Here is a 17,792-nt window from a genome sequence, read left to right as displayed (position 1 = left end):
GCATAAGACACCACCATTATCCCCGGATCATTGCCATGGTAGACCCAAACAACTCCAGTCTGTCGTGTCAATGTGTATTTGGGGAGTCTTTAATGCACGGATCATTGGCAAGCTGCACCATAAAAGCCCTGTAGGAGCCATGGCCGTGCGTGGAGTCAATGCACACTCAGGGACGCCCTCATGCCTGGATCATTTGCAGCGCATCGTGTCAATGCATACTCGGGGAGCCCTTACTCCACGGCCTGTGCATGCCGAGGAACAATGTACACCAGAAATACTTATGAAATAGTCGTTACAGTGCATACACAGTATTCACTCTTCTAAACGGCATGTCAGCAAGTTTAGTGTGCGACAAATAACTCCTAAAAGGCACAAAACGCTCCTAGAGGCCCAACTTCACACACAGACAGTTGGCCCATGGAATTGTGGCATGGCTGTAGCGGGAACAGGGGTCTCTCTTTACGGTGAACAAAGGGAAAGGGATAGTTGTTGGTCCGTGCAGTCTAAGCCTCAGCCTCTACTCAGTGTTTCAATATAACCCCAACTATTTTCTAACTATTTTCCTGGGCGTTTGACACTTGAGATCCCAGAACCTTCCCTCTCTCCCTGCCCTGCTCCAAAGCACCTGCAGAGTCAGGTAAGAGGTCACGGCTAGAGGCAGGCTGCTTGGGTCTTAAGTCTCTAGACCAGCACTGCCCAACAGAAATACAGTGCAAGCCTTGTATGTCATTTTAAGTGTTCTTTGCAGTCTCGTTTTTTTTTTTTTAAGGCAAAAAGGAACAGACTTAACAGATTTTAATATTTTATTTCACACAAAATACCAAAACGGCATGTCAATAACCAATCAATATTTGTAAATGATGGGGAGTTTGCATTCCTTTTTTCATAGAGCCTGTATTTTGCACTTACAGCACATCTCAATTTAGACTAGCCACATTTCAAGTGCTCACTAGCCACATGTGGCCAGTGGCTGCACCAGTGGACAGCACAGCTCCAGAAGCCCAGGAAAATGAGTCTCACGAGCTTCAAGGTTCACCAGCAACTACCTATGTCAAAGCAGGTATGTGTCTGTCTTTCCACGTCGTTTCCTTACCAGTGCTGCCGCACCTACAGCCTTTTCTTAGCAGTCTGACTGGGTGGCTATGTTTTGGTTTTGTAATCAGAAAAATGACCACAAACATGCATTCAGCAAGGGGAGAAAACCACTGCAGGCCAAAGTGATAATGACAGCATTTAAGTCCTCCTTCTTGGAGATGGAGATAAGGGGAACAGGGGGAGCTGCCGGGGGAAGGGAAGGGTGCCAAGTGTGAGGGTGGTGGCCTCACTGCCACGAATTTCGTCCCCCTGGGTGCTGTCCGCAGGGCAGCGGGGACGTGCGTCTCGGGGTCTGCGGGGCCACCGGCGGCCAGCCGGGTGGGGTCGCTGGTATCTGAGGCTGAGCCTTCCAGAGACACAAAGCGGGAGGGAGGCGGAGACAAAGGCGCGGGGAGAGAAAGGGAAGAGGGCGAGGGCGGGGCTCCGGCCGGAGCGGGCGCGGGGCGCGGGGAAGCGGCGCCCCTGCAAACAAAGCGCCCGCGGCAGTCGGGGAGGGGGCGGGCGGCGCGCGCTCATCCGGGGACTCGCAGGCCGGCGGGGGGCGGGGGCGGGAGGCTGGGCGAGTCGGCAGGTCTATTTGAATATCAGGCTCCGGCACACTCCGGGCGCCGCTGACAACTTCATTACCTCCGCGTATAAAAATGACTGCCGGCGAATGCAAATGGCTCGCCCGTCTCAGCCGCCTGCCTCCGCTCTGCCGCCGGCTGCGGGCGGAGGCCCCGGGAGCCGCCGCCGCCCGACCTGACGAACCGCCCGCGGCAGGGCCGGCGCCTCCTCCCGCGCCCCCGCGCGCCGCCGGGACCCCGGACCCCCCGCCCGGCGCGGGCTTTGAGGGCCGCGGGGGAGGCCGGTTTCGGGAGAGACATGGGGGTGGGGGCGGCTGAGAACTGCTGATCGACTGAGATGTGCTCGTGAGTGTGAAGCAAATGCCCTGCCTCTTAACTGTCATCTAATTAATGTATGGAAATGCCGGGAAAACAGAGTACTCGGTGCGTGGGATTCGCAACCTTGAACCCTGAAGGAAGAGGTTGGACCCCACTGGTCCCCGGCCGCCCTGCCTGGTGATTAATTTGGACGAAAGCATCCCTACCGCCCATTTGCGCCTACTGAGCAAGCAGGGAAGCGAGCGTGCTGCTCGCTGCTCCCCAGGCCTTAGGGTGCACCTGCCCCCCAGGACGATGCCGCGTCACCCTGCAGAGCCCCTCTCCCAGTCCAGATGGCAATAGAGGCAGGTCTAGGGCGGAAGGAAAAACAGCCCTTACAGAGCCTCCCTCCTTCCTTTGGCATGTAGAACGAGAGGAGGGCTCGCTCCCTGGCAAGAAGTCACCTCTCGCCTTGCGACAGTTCCACTTATTCCACGAGGACTCCTTGGGAGCTCCTCTAGGGCAGGAGTTAGGTCATTTTTATTAATCACATCAACAGCAATAGTTAACATCTGCTGATAGCTTTTTATGCGCAAAATATATCCCCACTCCTTTATCTAGATGACTTTATCTTTGCCACAACAACGCTACCGCTCTCCTAGAAACCCAGGCTTATGGAAGCCTTACCAGGGGCCCAGAGTAACCCAGCAGGAAGGGATGGAGCAGGGGTTGGGAAGCAGGCCTGTCTGCCAGCAAGTCTGCTCTCAACCACTCGGCAATATTCGTTTTACGGGGCCGCTGGCACTGCTGTGCTGGGCGCCCTCCTCTCGACTCCCCAACCCCCTCCCACAGGGTCCTCTCCCTTGTGGCCCGGGAGTAAGTCCTAAATCTGTTCCAGTCAACCCCTTCCTTTGTCCCGGGCTTGGTTCAGAAAGGAACACGTGACCAGTCCCGGCCAATGTCATGGGAGGGGACATCTGCTAGGGGGCTCTGGGAAGTGCTTAAAACAGGGACACACAGAAGGGATTCCCGTTTCTTCTGTTGGATGATATCTTGGTGCTGTGTGTAGTTTGATAGTGTCTACCACCTGGTAACCATGGGGGTGCCAGCCAGTGAAACTACTTTTTGTGGAGACAGATCTGCAGGATGCAGTAATGCGGGCAGAGGGAGTCCAAGGCCCCAGGGAGGGAGGGGGGGAGGGGGGTCCCACAGGACCAGCCAAGAGGGTCCTTGGCTTCACGCAGGCTAGAATTCCAACGCAAGCCAAAGAAAGTGAAAGCAGAGTTTATTGAATAGCGTGAGTGACAGAGCACAGCAGAGTGTCTGGGAAACTCTGGAAGGGAAGGAGGGTGAATCTCGTCGTCACTTTTTCCAATGTATTCTGGAAAGGGGTCTGGGGTATGTGTTCCTTCAGGAATCCAGGGTAGCGGCCAATCAAAGGCTAGTGTCAGGTGAACAGTAGGGGCTATTCCCTAACCAATCGAAGGTAGGGGTATTGAGGTCGAGGTTTGTTTGAAGCTAATGTCCTGGGACATGTCAGCGATCTGGCTCTCTCTTCTTCCATGTTGTGAGGCCTATGACAAAACTCGGAGAAGGATTAACTGTCTTGCTTCCCCCCTTGAATTGGGAACGTAGCTTTTTGAGCTGACTCAGAAGCAAAATGTGGAACATGAGTAGATGGTTTCTAGCAGAAAAACGGCAGAGATGGAGCCTTCCTAAAATGGAGTCCCTTCATCAGTACACAATGAGAGAGCTAAAGTTTAGGCAAGTCTCATTCTATTCCCATGTCTACCAGCAGTGAAATCACGCTGCCTCATGTTCATTCAGGGGTATATTTAAGTTAAGCCTGTTTGGGAACGAGAGAAAATATAAAGAAGTAAAGAAGGGAACACCCCCCCCCCCCAGAAATTTGGTCAGGTCTCTTCCCTGGTCTCTTTCCCTGTCTTCATCGGCAAAATGAAGTAAAATGACTGAAGTGTCTGCACCAGATGCTTAAAATGAGACCTTGCCTTTCCAGATTCTCTTCCCGGACACTCACCTCCAACCTCATTCAGTGTCAAGGCACTAGGCAGCTTTTCCCCAACCCCCTTTTTTCCTTCAAGACATTCCTCTGTCTACACAGGCAAGGCGTCTCTTCCCTCTCAGCATCAGACCCTCCATCTAACTGTCCCGCGCGCACACACACACACACACACACGCAGGTGTCTGAGCTTGACCCCTTTGAAATGTTGGTTACTAGCCTTCAAGTAGTGTCTTTAGAGAATGTGTATCTGGTTTGGGACATTTTCAAAAACAATGGCTACGTAACTAGGCACTTAGTAGTTTCCTTTGGCAGATGCTTTAAAATATAGAATCCACATTAGGATGGAAAATTGATTTTTATTTTTTCATTAAAACCACGCACACTTTTGGGGGTGCCTGGGTGGCTCAGTCGGTTAATCGTCTGACTCTTGATGTCGGTTCAGCTCATGATCTCACGGTTCGTGGGACCAAGCCCCGCGTTGGGCTCTGTGCTGGCAGCGTGGAGCCTGCTTGGGATTCTGTCGCCCTCTTCCTCTCTGCCCCTCCCCCACTTACACGCTCACTCTCTCTCTCTCTCTCTCAAAATAAATAACAAAATCCACACTTTTCATTAAAATGTGCAAAAAAAACACTACATAAAATACATACCATGTGCTTTAACAATCCATCCAGAATCAAGTATGGTGAACAGCTCAAGTATCTCTAATATTTCCCACCACTGAGGAAAAGAAGCCCTCATGCATTAGCAAGGCATTCAAGACATGCCACAATCTGTACCTAAGCAGCTCTTGCCTTATCTGTCTACATCATATACCCCTAAATCGTACTCTTGCATTTTCTCTCCCATGACAGACACTTTAGTATGTTCATTGCCCATGCTATCTAGAAAGCCCTCGAACCCCATCTCCAACTATTCAAATACCACTGCCCTTTTCAGGTACAGATTAAATACGACCTCCTCCCCAAATCCTTTCCCCTTCCTCACATTTAATGACGGAAACTTTTGTTACCTAGTATTTGTTCTCAGTAATATTTAGCCTATGTTTTGAGTTTATTGACACCCAGTATTCTAAAAGTAATGTACATGCCTAAATAGCATAGGCCTTAAATATCCTCAAGCAAACAAATCAAATAGGTTATATATATTATCAGCAGAATGTATAAACCTCACTCCCAACTTAAGGATGTTCTCTTAGATATGATAAAGTTTCTTGCACTTCTTGTTTTTACTAGGACAACATTTTTAAAAATTTTTTTTTAACATTTATTTATTTTTGAGACAGAGAGAGACAGAGCATGGACGGGGGAGGGTCAGAGAGAGAGAGAGGGAGACACAGAATCTGAAATAGGCTCCGGGCTCTGAGCAGTCAGCACAGAGCCCGACTTGGGGCTGGAACTCACGGCCCGTGAGATCATGACCTGAGCCGAAGTCGGACGCTCAACCGACTGAGCCACCCAGGCGCCCCTTTACTAGGACAACTTTAATGTAAGTAATAGAAAAGCTGTCCCTACTAGTTCAAGTAACAAGGAAAATGTAGCATCTCACATAGGAAGTCTCAAAGTGGCAGGTGCTGAGGCCGATTAATTCAGTGTCTCCATAATGTTTAGTGTTGTCAAGGACCCACACCATCCTCAGCTTGTTGACATTGTCCTTAGCTGGTTCTCCTCAGGGTCTCAAAATGGCTACCAAAGTTCCAGGCATCACCTCAAGACATGCTAAAGACCAGCCAAAAAAGTGGGACTGTTCTAACCTTTCATTTCTTCTGAAGAGTTAGGAAAATTACACCAGACGCATCTCAGAAGATCTTTTCTCATATGTCATTAGCCGGAATTGGATCACATCTCCAAACTTTTACTGGCAAGGGAGAGGAGATTATCATCACTGGTGACTAACCGGGATTTATCCCTGGGTTATATTGGGAGAGCAGGCAAGGGATAGGACAGGTAACATCAGAACAAACGGCAAATTTTAGCCAGTCATCTCTTCTGCATGCAGACCATACCAAATTTACCGGCTTAAGAAAATAATTTGTTTTTCTCAATATTGTAGGCTGGGTGAGGAAAGGGGTGAACCCCAAGCAAGAAGGGAGGTTTGGTTGGGTGGGCAAGTGACATCTCTTTCATGCAAATTATGATGGTTTATTTGAAAGTTAGAAACAGTCACACTTAGATTATTCTTGTAGTTGTCCTTTCTACAAAATATGTTAAAAATGGTATATATTAGGGGCTCCTGAGTGGCTCAGTCAGTTAAGCCTCTGACTCTTGATTTTGGCTCAGGTCATGATCTCACGGTTTGTGAGTTCAAGCCCCGAGTCGGGCTCCACGCTTGGGATTCTCGCTCTCTCCCTCTCTCTGTCCTGCCCCTGCTCGCTCTCTCTCTCTCTCTCTCTCCCTCTCAACATGAATAGATAAACTTTTAAATAATATTTTTAAATGGTATATTTTAATTGCATCAATAGCTGATTGGCTAAATTCAACCAATAATTTTCTTCGTGGGTGGTAGAATCATGTTTGCTCTTTTGCATTGTTTTCTCCTAAATAAGTAGCCATGCTATGTACTCCACATAGGGGTTTTCCTTCAGTAACATTAACTTGGCTGAATTAAGCCATTTCTGCCCTAAATTCTTTAGGTTGTCGACATCTGAGAATTGAGGTCAGGAGGATAGCAAATAATTCCTTTGGTTTTGCAAATAATTTGGTAACTGGACTATTCGCCACCAGAGTATTACCCTTTTGAAAACCTGTAAACCACAGAAGCTTTTGAGGATACAATTATTAAATAACCGTTCCTCTCGTTTTAATCAGGGCAGGTAGCAAATGGCAACCTAGTATTCTTTGTTTTGTAATGCCACCACCTTACCCTAAATAGGCCTTCCAATTCTAACTTCCATATGTGTGAGGCAAGAAATGCTTTAGTGGCGGCTACAGTGAGATTCATATCATTTACTAAAATAATACATGGGCTTCCTTTTGTGATGATATCTTCCATCTTCTAATAAATGTATAACCGCCTCTCTAACAATACCCAGTCAGATGATGAATGTCCGTATAATAATACTACCTCTCTCCCCCATTTTTTTTTTCAAGAAGCTCGTGGAACTGCTTGCACAAAAACAGATGTATTTCGACCTCATCCCTGTGAATCGTAGACCATGAAATCCAGAACGACAGCCCTCTAATTTGGTAAGTCAAGAAAAGGAGGGCTCTTGCGTTTGGAGAACTTTTTGGAAGTTGCCGGGCTAGTCGGTGGCAGAGTAGGGTCCCATCACCTTGTTTTCTGGTTACGTGTCCTTTACACCACACAATGCCATTAATGATTGACGTTAAGGACAGAACTCAGTCTAACCAGGTCATCAGGTCAAAGTCTTTATAGGTGGCACCCGCTCAGCCAGGTCCCCGAGAGGGCAGGGTGTAGGTTCTATCCTCTGGGTGTCCTCCCCACCAGCCCAACACTACCTACATCCTGACCCACAGGTACCTCGGGTCTCCTCAGATCCCTGTTTTCATGACACGTCCCAGCAGTCCAGGCCAACCCAGGGTGCGAGGAGCGTCCCTGACAAGGTGCTTCTCCCCCACACTCCCATTCAGCACAAGAAGGGACAAACAGAAGAGCACAGCTACAAGGCATCGCTGGCCATCATGTCACCCTCACGGTGAGTTTGAAGCCAAATTTTAAGAATAGAGTCTTTCAGTTCAATCATGAAAGTAGGTTTTTACTTCTCAAGGTCAGCTGAATATTCCCCCTTCAATAATTGTTTGGAATTATTCGAGAATGGAATAATAGAATTATTCCATTGGCGGCATTCACTCAAACCTACAACTCATTTGTTCATATCGTACATTTCTTTTTTTTTACGTTTATTTATGTTTGAGGGGGCTTGGTGAAGGCAGAGAGCGAGGGAGACACAGAATCCTAAGCAGGCTCCAGGCTCTGAGCTGTCAGCACAGAACCTGACACGCGGCTCAAACTCACGAGCCTTGAGAGCATGACCTGAGCCGAAGTGGGACACTTAACCGACGGAGCCACCCAGGCGCCCCCATATTGTACATTTCTAAGCAGCAGAAAGGAAAAGGAGCTCCAATTCACTAATATTTTCAACAATTGAGGCACAACTAAGAAAATGAAGCCATATTTCTCCTCTTTATCCCTTGCCTCCTCTCCTTTGACCAACAATTGCCATAATCCACACTAATGAGGTAGACTGTGTTAAGAATTTTCTTCACTTAACAGTTCTCATTATTAATAAATTTTACACTGACAACTATAAAGTGAACACTTTGGATTTATGCACCTAACCTAATTACATATGCTGCATGTACGCATTTCATTATTTACTTGACAGATTCATTCCTTGATATCATAAATAATTAAACAAGAATCAAATATTAACAATCAGATACATGTTAATTCCCCTCGAATCTGTAGAAACAAACTATATTTTTATCTTCAGTTCAACAAGCACTGATGAAAATTTCTTCGTTAGGCAAATTTCATAAGCAAAGTTCTTGATCTACTTTTCTTACTTTCATTGAAAATTAAACCTGGAGCAAATTATTCCAGGATTACTTCATGGGCAAAAAAATGGAATGTAACAGTATTTCTAACAAGCCGTTGGATTCACAATCCTTCTCAAGCACTGCTCTCTCTTATATATGACACATTAATCTGTGTGTTTGTTAGGAGTTTTCAAATATGGATTTTATTATAAGCCAGGAGACAGCCCCATATTAGTAGCTGGTAGTGTATTACCAGAGCTTAGTTTCCAGGGAGCTGGTGGTTTTAACCAAACAATTATTTTATCAGTTGTTTAAAGAATAATATCTGGGCATTACGGATAATGGTGGAACTAAATTTACTGGGGCTGAAAATTTACTCTGAGGTCAAAGTATAGCTTTTTCTGCTTTGATGAGCTGGGTTTCAATTTTTTTTATTCGTGTATAGCAACATCTTCATTGATCAAACCATTCTCACATTTTATCAAATTTGCTTTGGTAGAGCATACCATACAATTTCATCATTGAAAAAATATTAAAGATTCATAGATAGCCACATTATTCATAACACAAGATTAATGCCAGGCTGACAGGTTTTTGTAAAGATCTGACTCTTTTTTTCTAAGTGCATATACCATATCTATGTGAAATGTACCTCTGATGTTGCATATTGATTTCTCCCTTCTCTTCTCTTCTGATGCTAAAGAGAGAATATTATGGGATGATTGTCAGGGTTAGTGTGTTTCTGACCTACACATGTACTATTAATAATTTATGAGCTGATTTGAAATACGGCACGAAGAAACCGACTGAGGACCAGTGCCACTGCCTGGGAAGACGTACACCCAGGGCTGACAGCATGTGCACCCAGATTTTGAGGTTCCGTTAAAATCCATGGAGAGACACAAACGCTCTAAGTGCCAGAGCTAACTGGATAAAAGGAAGCCATGCTTCTTTGTTAGAAAGTTCAAGTAGCTACATTTACCTCTTTTCGTCCTATCCTATGACATCAGATTTCCTTTGTCAATTATTTAATTAGATTGCCAAGGGAACTCATAGCATCTTAAAACATCAGGTAATCTAGGGGCGCCTGGGTGGCGCAGTTAAGCGTCCGACTTCAGCCAGGTCACGATCTCGCGGTCCGTGAGTTCGAGCCCCGCGTCGGGCTCTGGGCTGATGGCTCAGAGCCTGGAGCCTGTTTCCGATTCTGTGTCTCCCTCTCTCTCTGCCCCTCCCCCGTTCATGCTCTGTCTCTCTCTGTCAAAAATAAATAAAAACGTTAAAAAAATTTTTTTAAAATAAAAATAAATTCAAGGAATATGAAAGCATATAAAGCAAAAGATCAGGGCTTTCTTCTTATTTCCCCCATGCTTTTACACATAGAGGTTGTCTGATGAGTAACCTCCCAGACTGTTCTGTGCTCATTTGAAGATAGAGAAGACGGGCACCTGGGTGGCTCAGTCAATTAAGCGGCCCACTTCGGCTCAGGTCATGATCTTGTGATTGACGATTTCGAGCCCCACGTTGGGCTCTGTGCTAACAGCTCAGAGCCTGGAGCCTGCTTCGGATTCTGTGTGTGTGTCTCTCTCTCTCTCTCTGCTCCTCCCCAGCTCACGCTCTGTCTCTCTCTCTCTCTCTCAAAAATAAACATTAAAAAATAAATTAAATAAATAAATAGATAAAGATAGAGGAGATGGAGAGGAAGAGTTCCCCCTGCCCTCAAAAATGGCATCACACTCTACATTACTGTGCTGCGATTTGCTTTTTTCACTCAACAATATATCAAAGACGTGCCCCGTATCACCACGTACATTTGTAGCTCGTATTTTAAACAACAGTATAGGGCTCCATTTTATAGAGGTGCCATGGTCTATCTATCCATTCCCTCATTAAAGATTGTTAATCTGTCTCCAATTTTTCACAATGAAAAAATAGTGCCACATACACTGAACATATATGCTTATGCACTTGCTCAACTATTTCACTTAGATGGAGACCTAGAAGTGGAATTGCTAGGTCAGTGACTGATTTTTCAGTAGAACATGTGACTCTTGATCTCAGGGTCATGAGTTCAAGGCCTACATTGGGTGTAGAGCTTACTTACAAAAAGAAAATAAAATCTCCTTAATCCATTAAGTGCATAAGGCTAGAATAAATGAATGTCCCTATTTAGGATCTGACTACAACATTGCATTAATAGATTTGTACATAATATTTAAATACATTTTCTTAAAAGTATAGTTTTAAAACGTTAATAATATGAAGTAATTTAGGAAAAGTTCATCTAAAGTTTTAATTCCTGAGTAGCTTTATGCAAAAGCAAACTAAAGTCTAAGTTGTTCCTAATGCTTAACAATATGCCACCAGGCCACACATCTGTATGTATTTTTAAAAAATGTTTATTCGTGGGACACCTGAGTGGCTCAGCCGGTTAAGCGTCAGACTTCGGCTCAGGTCGTGATCTCACGGTTCGTGGGGTCGAGCCCCACATCAGGCTCTGGGCTGACAGCTCGGAGCCTGGAGCCTGCTTCGGATTCTGTGTCTCCCTCTCTCTCTGCCCCTCCCCCTCTCACAGTCTGTCTCTCTCTGTCTCTCGAAAATAGAGATGTTAAAAATAAAATAAAATAAAAAATAAAAATGTTTATTCGTTTTTGAGAGGGAGAGAGAGAGCGTGAGTAAGGAAGGGGCAGAGAGAGAGGGGGACAGCGGATCTGAAGCAGGCTCCACACTGACAGCAGCAAGCCTGATGTGGGGCTCGAACTCACAAACCCATTGAGACCATGAGCTGAGCTGAAGTCCGATGCTCAACTGACGGAGCCACCCAGGCGCCCCTGTATGTATTATTTTTAATACCAACACTCAAAGCAGGCAGTCTTCATTTTAGCAACGCTACATGTAACAAACCCTCTTAAAGTGTGTTTATAGAGATTGACAACTGTTAAACTATCGAATGTTTTACAAAAATATATTCAAAGAATTTTACGTTGAAAGACATCTCATCCACGAAATCTAATTAAAACCAGTATTGTTATGTTTATGTGAAATCATCACGAGCGAAGTGTATTTGTAAAATTCTCTGCTGTTCACCTAAACGGCTTGAAGCTTTCTACAAACAGAGTAGCGGTTACCTAGTGTGTCTGTCAAGTTCCATTACATGAAGTAGAATATGCTTTCAGAAAAGACGCCTTGCATCCGATGACAGGCACTTCCTATCTGCTAGGTTTCATAAAAATTGGAACATTGATCATTTCATGTAGAGATTTTCTTTAGCAAGAAGATAAAGGGAAACCTTGTTATGCCAAATGACTTACTAGTCAAAAGTATCCAGGACACTGAAACCTGGAAACTAGTTAATGGTTTGTAACAAGTCAGAAATAAAGATGTTCAACCAAGAAAATGACATTAAGCAGCACCGGCTACAAGAGAAAAGAGCAGCCTGTCAGAATCATGCAAGGGCTGTGGTGACAGGTAGACAATAAAATGGGATGACACCCGTTCCTCTCACTGGGGGTGTTTTCAACGGCTTTCTCTTGAGCGTTTCCATGCACTTCCTTTGTAGGAGACTTTCCCTCTGAAAATGGCAGCAGACCCGTTGGAGGTCTTATTAAAATTCTCCTTCTGTGTTATAAAATATGTTGTATAAGGCAGATGGCTGTACCTGAACAGTTAATTCTTCATTGTGTAAAGGAATGTGGGGATAAGTCATTCCCGTAAGAGGTAGCTCCTCGGCTGACATATCCCAGCAATACTGCACCGTAGGCATCAGGAAACAGGAAATGAGTCAGGGGTGAAATCCGTCCACAACCCCATCTAAAATGGCAGACAGCACGAATCCAAACAGAAGCAATATGGTACATGATTAATATTTCATACTCAGATTGGTATCCATTATATCTCCAGATGAATTCCACACACTCGCTTAAATCTCCACAGTGTATAGTCCAACAGCACCGTGAGGATAAACACTGTTTTCATTTTTAAGAGAAATTTTCTTTCATTTACTCTCCACCACAAAACTGCTGTGGGAAGAGTGTACCTCGACCTACCTCATCATGAGCTATAAAGGCTGTGCCATCAAAGAACAGAAAAAAAGCAAACACCCAGCAAGTGCCCAATGAGTTCCTTAACACCAGCAATTTCAAGGAATGAACCTACTCGATCTAAAATAATACTATCAATGTGTTTTACTTAACCCCGGTCTACTGTAAAGTTCGATCATTTCATATATGTCTACTTAAAATGTTATAATACCACTGAACTAATTTCCAGTAGAGTAATAGCTATTAGAACAGTTTTCTAGACCATTTCTCTCTTTTAAAAATTCTGTTCCCAACATATTTCAAGTTATATGACAAAATAAACATTTCATAACCCTTTTCAGCTGAATTTTTTTTTCTACTAATGTCATTTCAACCAGTGGTGGGTGGGGGGGTCCATATTTTTCACACTGCAGTTCTACATCTAAAATTATTTCTGATATAGATTAGCTGTCCCTTCCTGAGCGGTGAAAGACAAAATCTTAGTGTCTTTAACCCCGTCTGGTTTACAGCATGCACATATTTACACGAAATAAAAAGCAAATATTTGCTCTTTTCATACAGCTGTCAGCACAAACTTGGGTTGTTTAGAAACCTGTTCACACAAACAGAATTTGTGTTTAATACGTGACATATGAGAAAAGGTCAACGATAGGTAAAATCAAAGATTATTTAAAAAGAAGTATGGAGTTGATAACACATTTTTGGAACAGGAGGTGGCCGTGTTCTGCCATACATTATATAGCACACTGACGACTAGAACTTCGTTGTTGATTCATTTGGTTGTTTATTTAAGAAAACACGGGCCTCACTTTAGTTACTCACTTACCAGAGTATTAACTTTGGGTTCACTTCCGGGGATAAGTACACGAAAATGTTGTTACCCTAAAATATTTCCAATGAAAGCTGCCTTTCACCTCTTTCAGGGGATTTTTCTAATAGCTAATGGGCACGTATTCTGAGGTCAGGCAAGCTGAGCATTCCCGATATCACTGCCACCTACTCTGGGATCCTGAGCCACACCACCTCCAGTTACCCGACAAAGTCACGCGGCTGCGTTAAGAAACTCGTAGCTCCCGAGTGTGCGGGAGCAGGAGCAGTGATTTACCAAAAGATGGTTTCAGGGGTGAATCTACTTTCTTCCTTCCCCCGGGATTTGTGCTGTCCTGGGGACAAATTTCACCTGCCCCTAGACCCACTCCGTTCTGAAGCCCCGAGGACAGAACTTGTTCAGCTTCCTGTGGACAGCGTCCCATCTGCGGAACACACATTTTAATAAGTAAACTCTATTTCCAGGGAAATACCTACTGGTATTAACAAGAAAATAGCATCTCTACAAGATGCTCTGAAAAGAAACCCTGTCAGCGCCACTCACTCTGCCTTCAAAGACAAGTCCCTGTAATTACTTTCTCCTCTTCGTTTCCTTGTCTGGATAAAGCAACAAGATCAGGAGAGCCTATCCATTTTCCCCAGATACCTTCCAAAATGTGCGTCTGCTGTGCAGGCTGGGATCAGAAATTGCATTATCTGTATTTGTATTAGTAATTCACTGCACAAAGAGAACAGGGGGCAGAGGAGGAGAGCAAGCATGGAAGCAAACATCAGACAGACAATTGTATATATGCAAATGCTTGCAAATTTCGGCCAGCATCTCCATATCTATAACCAAGCAACATGGAAGCCTATTCATCCCTCATCTTCTTTGCTGCCAACTATGGTTGTGGTTTTGGAGGAAAATATCGAGAAAACGTTGAACCTTCAGCCACCGGGACTAAATCTAACTCAAAGCCTACCATGTCAAAAGCTAATGCATAAATATAATCAGTGATTTTCTGGAAAGACATGAGATATTCAACCTCCCGGCCACAGAGGGTGGGAAACAATATGCCCTGGGAGGGGGCAGGGGAAGAGAATGGTAGCGTGCAGCTCTCCAGCCCAATTGACAGAGAACTGAAATGTTGCCTCTTGGCTTGGGGTTGTGTATTTGCATAAGCAGCCCGAGCAAGAAGGGGCATGGAAAACCGGAAACAGGCATGACGAAGAAAATGCCCCAAATTCAAATTCATAAATACAATGTACTACCTTTCAAATGAATATGCATGGTGGTTGAAAAATGACAGCGGGACTCACCATGCATTTTGCTTTGTCTTGAAACCGATTAGTCCCAAATAATGATGGTTATAGAAATGGGGCACCTGGATGGCTCAGTCGGGTAAGTGTCTGACTTCGGCTCAGGTCATGATCTCACAGTTCAGGAGTTCTAGCCCTGCGTCAGGCTCTGTGCTGGCAGCTCTGTGGAGCCTGCTTCGGATTCTGTGTCTCCCTCTCTGCCCCCCCCCCCCCCGCTCGCTCGCTCTCTCTCTCAAAAATAAATTAAAAAAAATAATAATGGTTATAGAAATTCTCATGACCTTCTTTTTATATATTTATTCTACTCACTGCACATCAGTAATAATATTAATAATTCACCCATATTTATGCATTTCACACGGAGTAATTCCGCTCACCTTCACAATCATGCTTGGAGATAGGATCGGTATTGTACTCACTTTACAGGTAAAGAAAGCAAGGCTCTGATGTTCAGAGATTCACATCACTAATAAATGACGGGACTGGAACTCCTCTTCTCACGATCAGCCAAGCCCCGGGTGCTACCACAGGTAGCTGCTGAGCAACATTACAAAGAGAATTCACTCCAAGTGTAATGGAAGTGGCCCTTTTTTTACCTCCCAGCAACATTTGGCCCTGCTGCTCACTCCTGCCTTCTTGAAACCCTCTGCTTTCATTATGCTCAGGAATCGCTCATTATTGATTGGCCTTCTGCCTCACAGACTTTCTCGGTCTCTTCCAAGATTTCCTCTTCCTTGGACTTCCGTCCCCTCCTCTCTATTTCCGCCAGCAGTGAGCAATCTCATCCGCTTCTGTTCTTTCGTTTATTCATTCAACAAGTATTTCTTATGCGTCTCCAACGTACCACACCCCACTCTAGACCCATGGGATAGCACAGCGCACACCAGCGATCTCCCTGCACAAATAAAGTTTATACTGTTGGGTGGGTGCAGAGAAAACGGATAAAAGAATAGAAAGCAGAGAAGGATAGGGGAGTGGCCGGGTCAGGGAGTTGAGACGAGATTGCAACTTGGGGGGTCAAGGCAGGCCTCACTGGCTAGACACCTGTGCAGAGGTGACCTCTGCGATTCTCCTCTCAGACGATTTCTGAATTTCCACATCTGACCTCTCTCCTGATTTCAACCCCACGCTGGCACTCCTAAACACACCATCTCTTCCTGTACCCACACCCCGAAGTCATTCACCCTCTCCTCCTCTTCCTCCTGCACCTCCTGAGTCAATAAATGTATCAGGAGGACCTCTGAAGCAAATGCACTATTCTGGGTGCTAAGGGAATTCATTGGTCAATAAGACCTATTTTCTTCTTAAGAGCTGTGTCTGGGGAAATCACAGAGGGAAATGATTAAGGGTTTATAAACAGACCTGTGTTCAATTCCATCTCCTCCATCAATGAGCAGCAGGTTCATCTATTCAATGGGGATAATGGTACCTACTCATATTAATACTACAGGGATTAAATGCAACAATATCAGGAAAGTGAGCAAGCGCGTTAATGAATGAATAAATCAGCGAATGGTGTGCTTCCTGCCGTGCGTGAGGTGGGAAGTACTTAAGATATTTACGTGACGTCATCAGGGCCCACTCTCTTATCTCCCAGCTCTGTTCTGTTTCGCGTGGCCTCACTCTCCTCATTCTCAGGCAGGCTCCCCTTCCGGTGGCAAGACGGCATCCCAGAGTTCCGGGCTTACACCCTCACCCAGCCACTCCAGAAGGCGAAAGAGAGTTTCTTTCCTCCATAATTGCACAAAAGTCACTGGTCCTGGTAGAGTCATGTGCCCACCCCTGAACCAATCACTTGGGCCAGGGAAATACCGTTGCTCTGATTGGCCAGGCTGGTGGCAGCCCCCTCTAGGTAGGGAGGTTGAATCAGCTCCTCCGTGAACCGAGAGCGAAGAGAGATGCCCACCGAGGAAAATCAAGGTGCTTGCAGGAAGACAATGCGCAGTAGGCACGTAACGCAATGTTTGCCTGCTACCCTCGACTGGGGCACCTAGTTCATTCTATCCCGTATTACGGTCAGATGCTTCCATGTGTATCTGCCCTCCGATCGAGAGCCCCTGAGAACAAGGGCTATTTGTTTGTTACCATGGTATCCCCAAGACCCAGGACAATCCTTGAATATAGTACAAGTTCAGTAAATGTTTCTTGACACGAATTGATTCATGACGCTAGTTTCAACTAGTTCTTCTTGTGCTCCTTTGAAATTCTGTGCTGTCTTGTTCTCTTTTTATTACACGAGGGTACATAAAGTCTCAAACACACACACACCTTTTAACGCCGAAGAGGCAAGACTCCAACAGCAGAAGCAAATAAACCATCTTCATAATTTACATATATATTGACTCTCCTCTAAAATCATTATCTCAGCTAATTTTACGCAGGTGAGAAAAAAGCAAGATTCGGTGGTGCCTCTCTAAGCCGCTTCGTTTTGCTGTTCTGTTTTTGTTCAGCAAATGTTGCACTTGCTAAAAACTCAAGGGCGGAAGACTCACACTCGGCCTTTCGCAAGGTATCAGCAGTACACGGTTGTCATCATTTGGATTTCACCGCAGTGCGGAAATGTCCTTAGTCTTTCCTTGACTAACTTAACTTCGATCTCTGTGGCGTTTCTCAAGGACGCCCCTCAAATCCTGTGGCCTCAAGTGGGGCACTTTCCTCCACTTTCCTGGGCACACAGCCGCCTACTGGAGACTGCCCCGGCTTTGCCTACAGCTAGATGTGGCCGGGTCACTGAGTTCTTGCCAAGCGACGGGTGTGGTGACGGCTGCCACTTTCAGATAGCTTCTTAATCACAGAGTGACGGGCACGGCCGGGGTGCGGGGTGGGGGGGGATATTACACTACATTATCCTTACCTGTGGGTGTGTTTGAAAATTCCTATTGGCAGATGAATCCAAATAAATTAAAATAAAACATAATTAATTAATTAACAGGCGCTCGCCCCAGTTGTTCTTGCCCCAGTTGTTCTAGCCTTTCCATCGGACTGGCTAGAAACAGGAAGGAACCGGGCAACCTTGGAAAGCACGCGTGGAGGGTGACAGAGCTACTCCACCAGCCTGGGTCCCTGAATGATTTCCTGGAGCCGGGCTTGCTGGTCTGTGTTGGAGAGTGGCTGGAAGAGAAATTGATCTCTGACTCAGGGGCGCCTGGGT

Source organism: Lynx rufus, unplaced genomic scaffold (assembly GCF_022079265.1).
Source record: "Lynx rufus isolate CCGP_SWC_20201006 ecotype Redwood Valley unplaced genomic scaffold, mLynRuf1.p SCAF_4, whole genome shotgun sequence".
Classification (NCBI taxonomy): Eukaryota; Metazoa; Chordata; class Mammalia; order Carnivora; family Felidae; genus Lynx; species Lynx rufus.
This window is presented reverse-complemented; position numbering follows the sequence as displayed.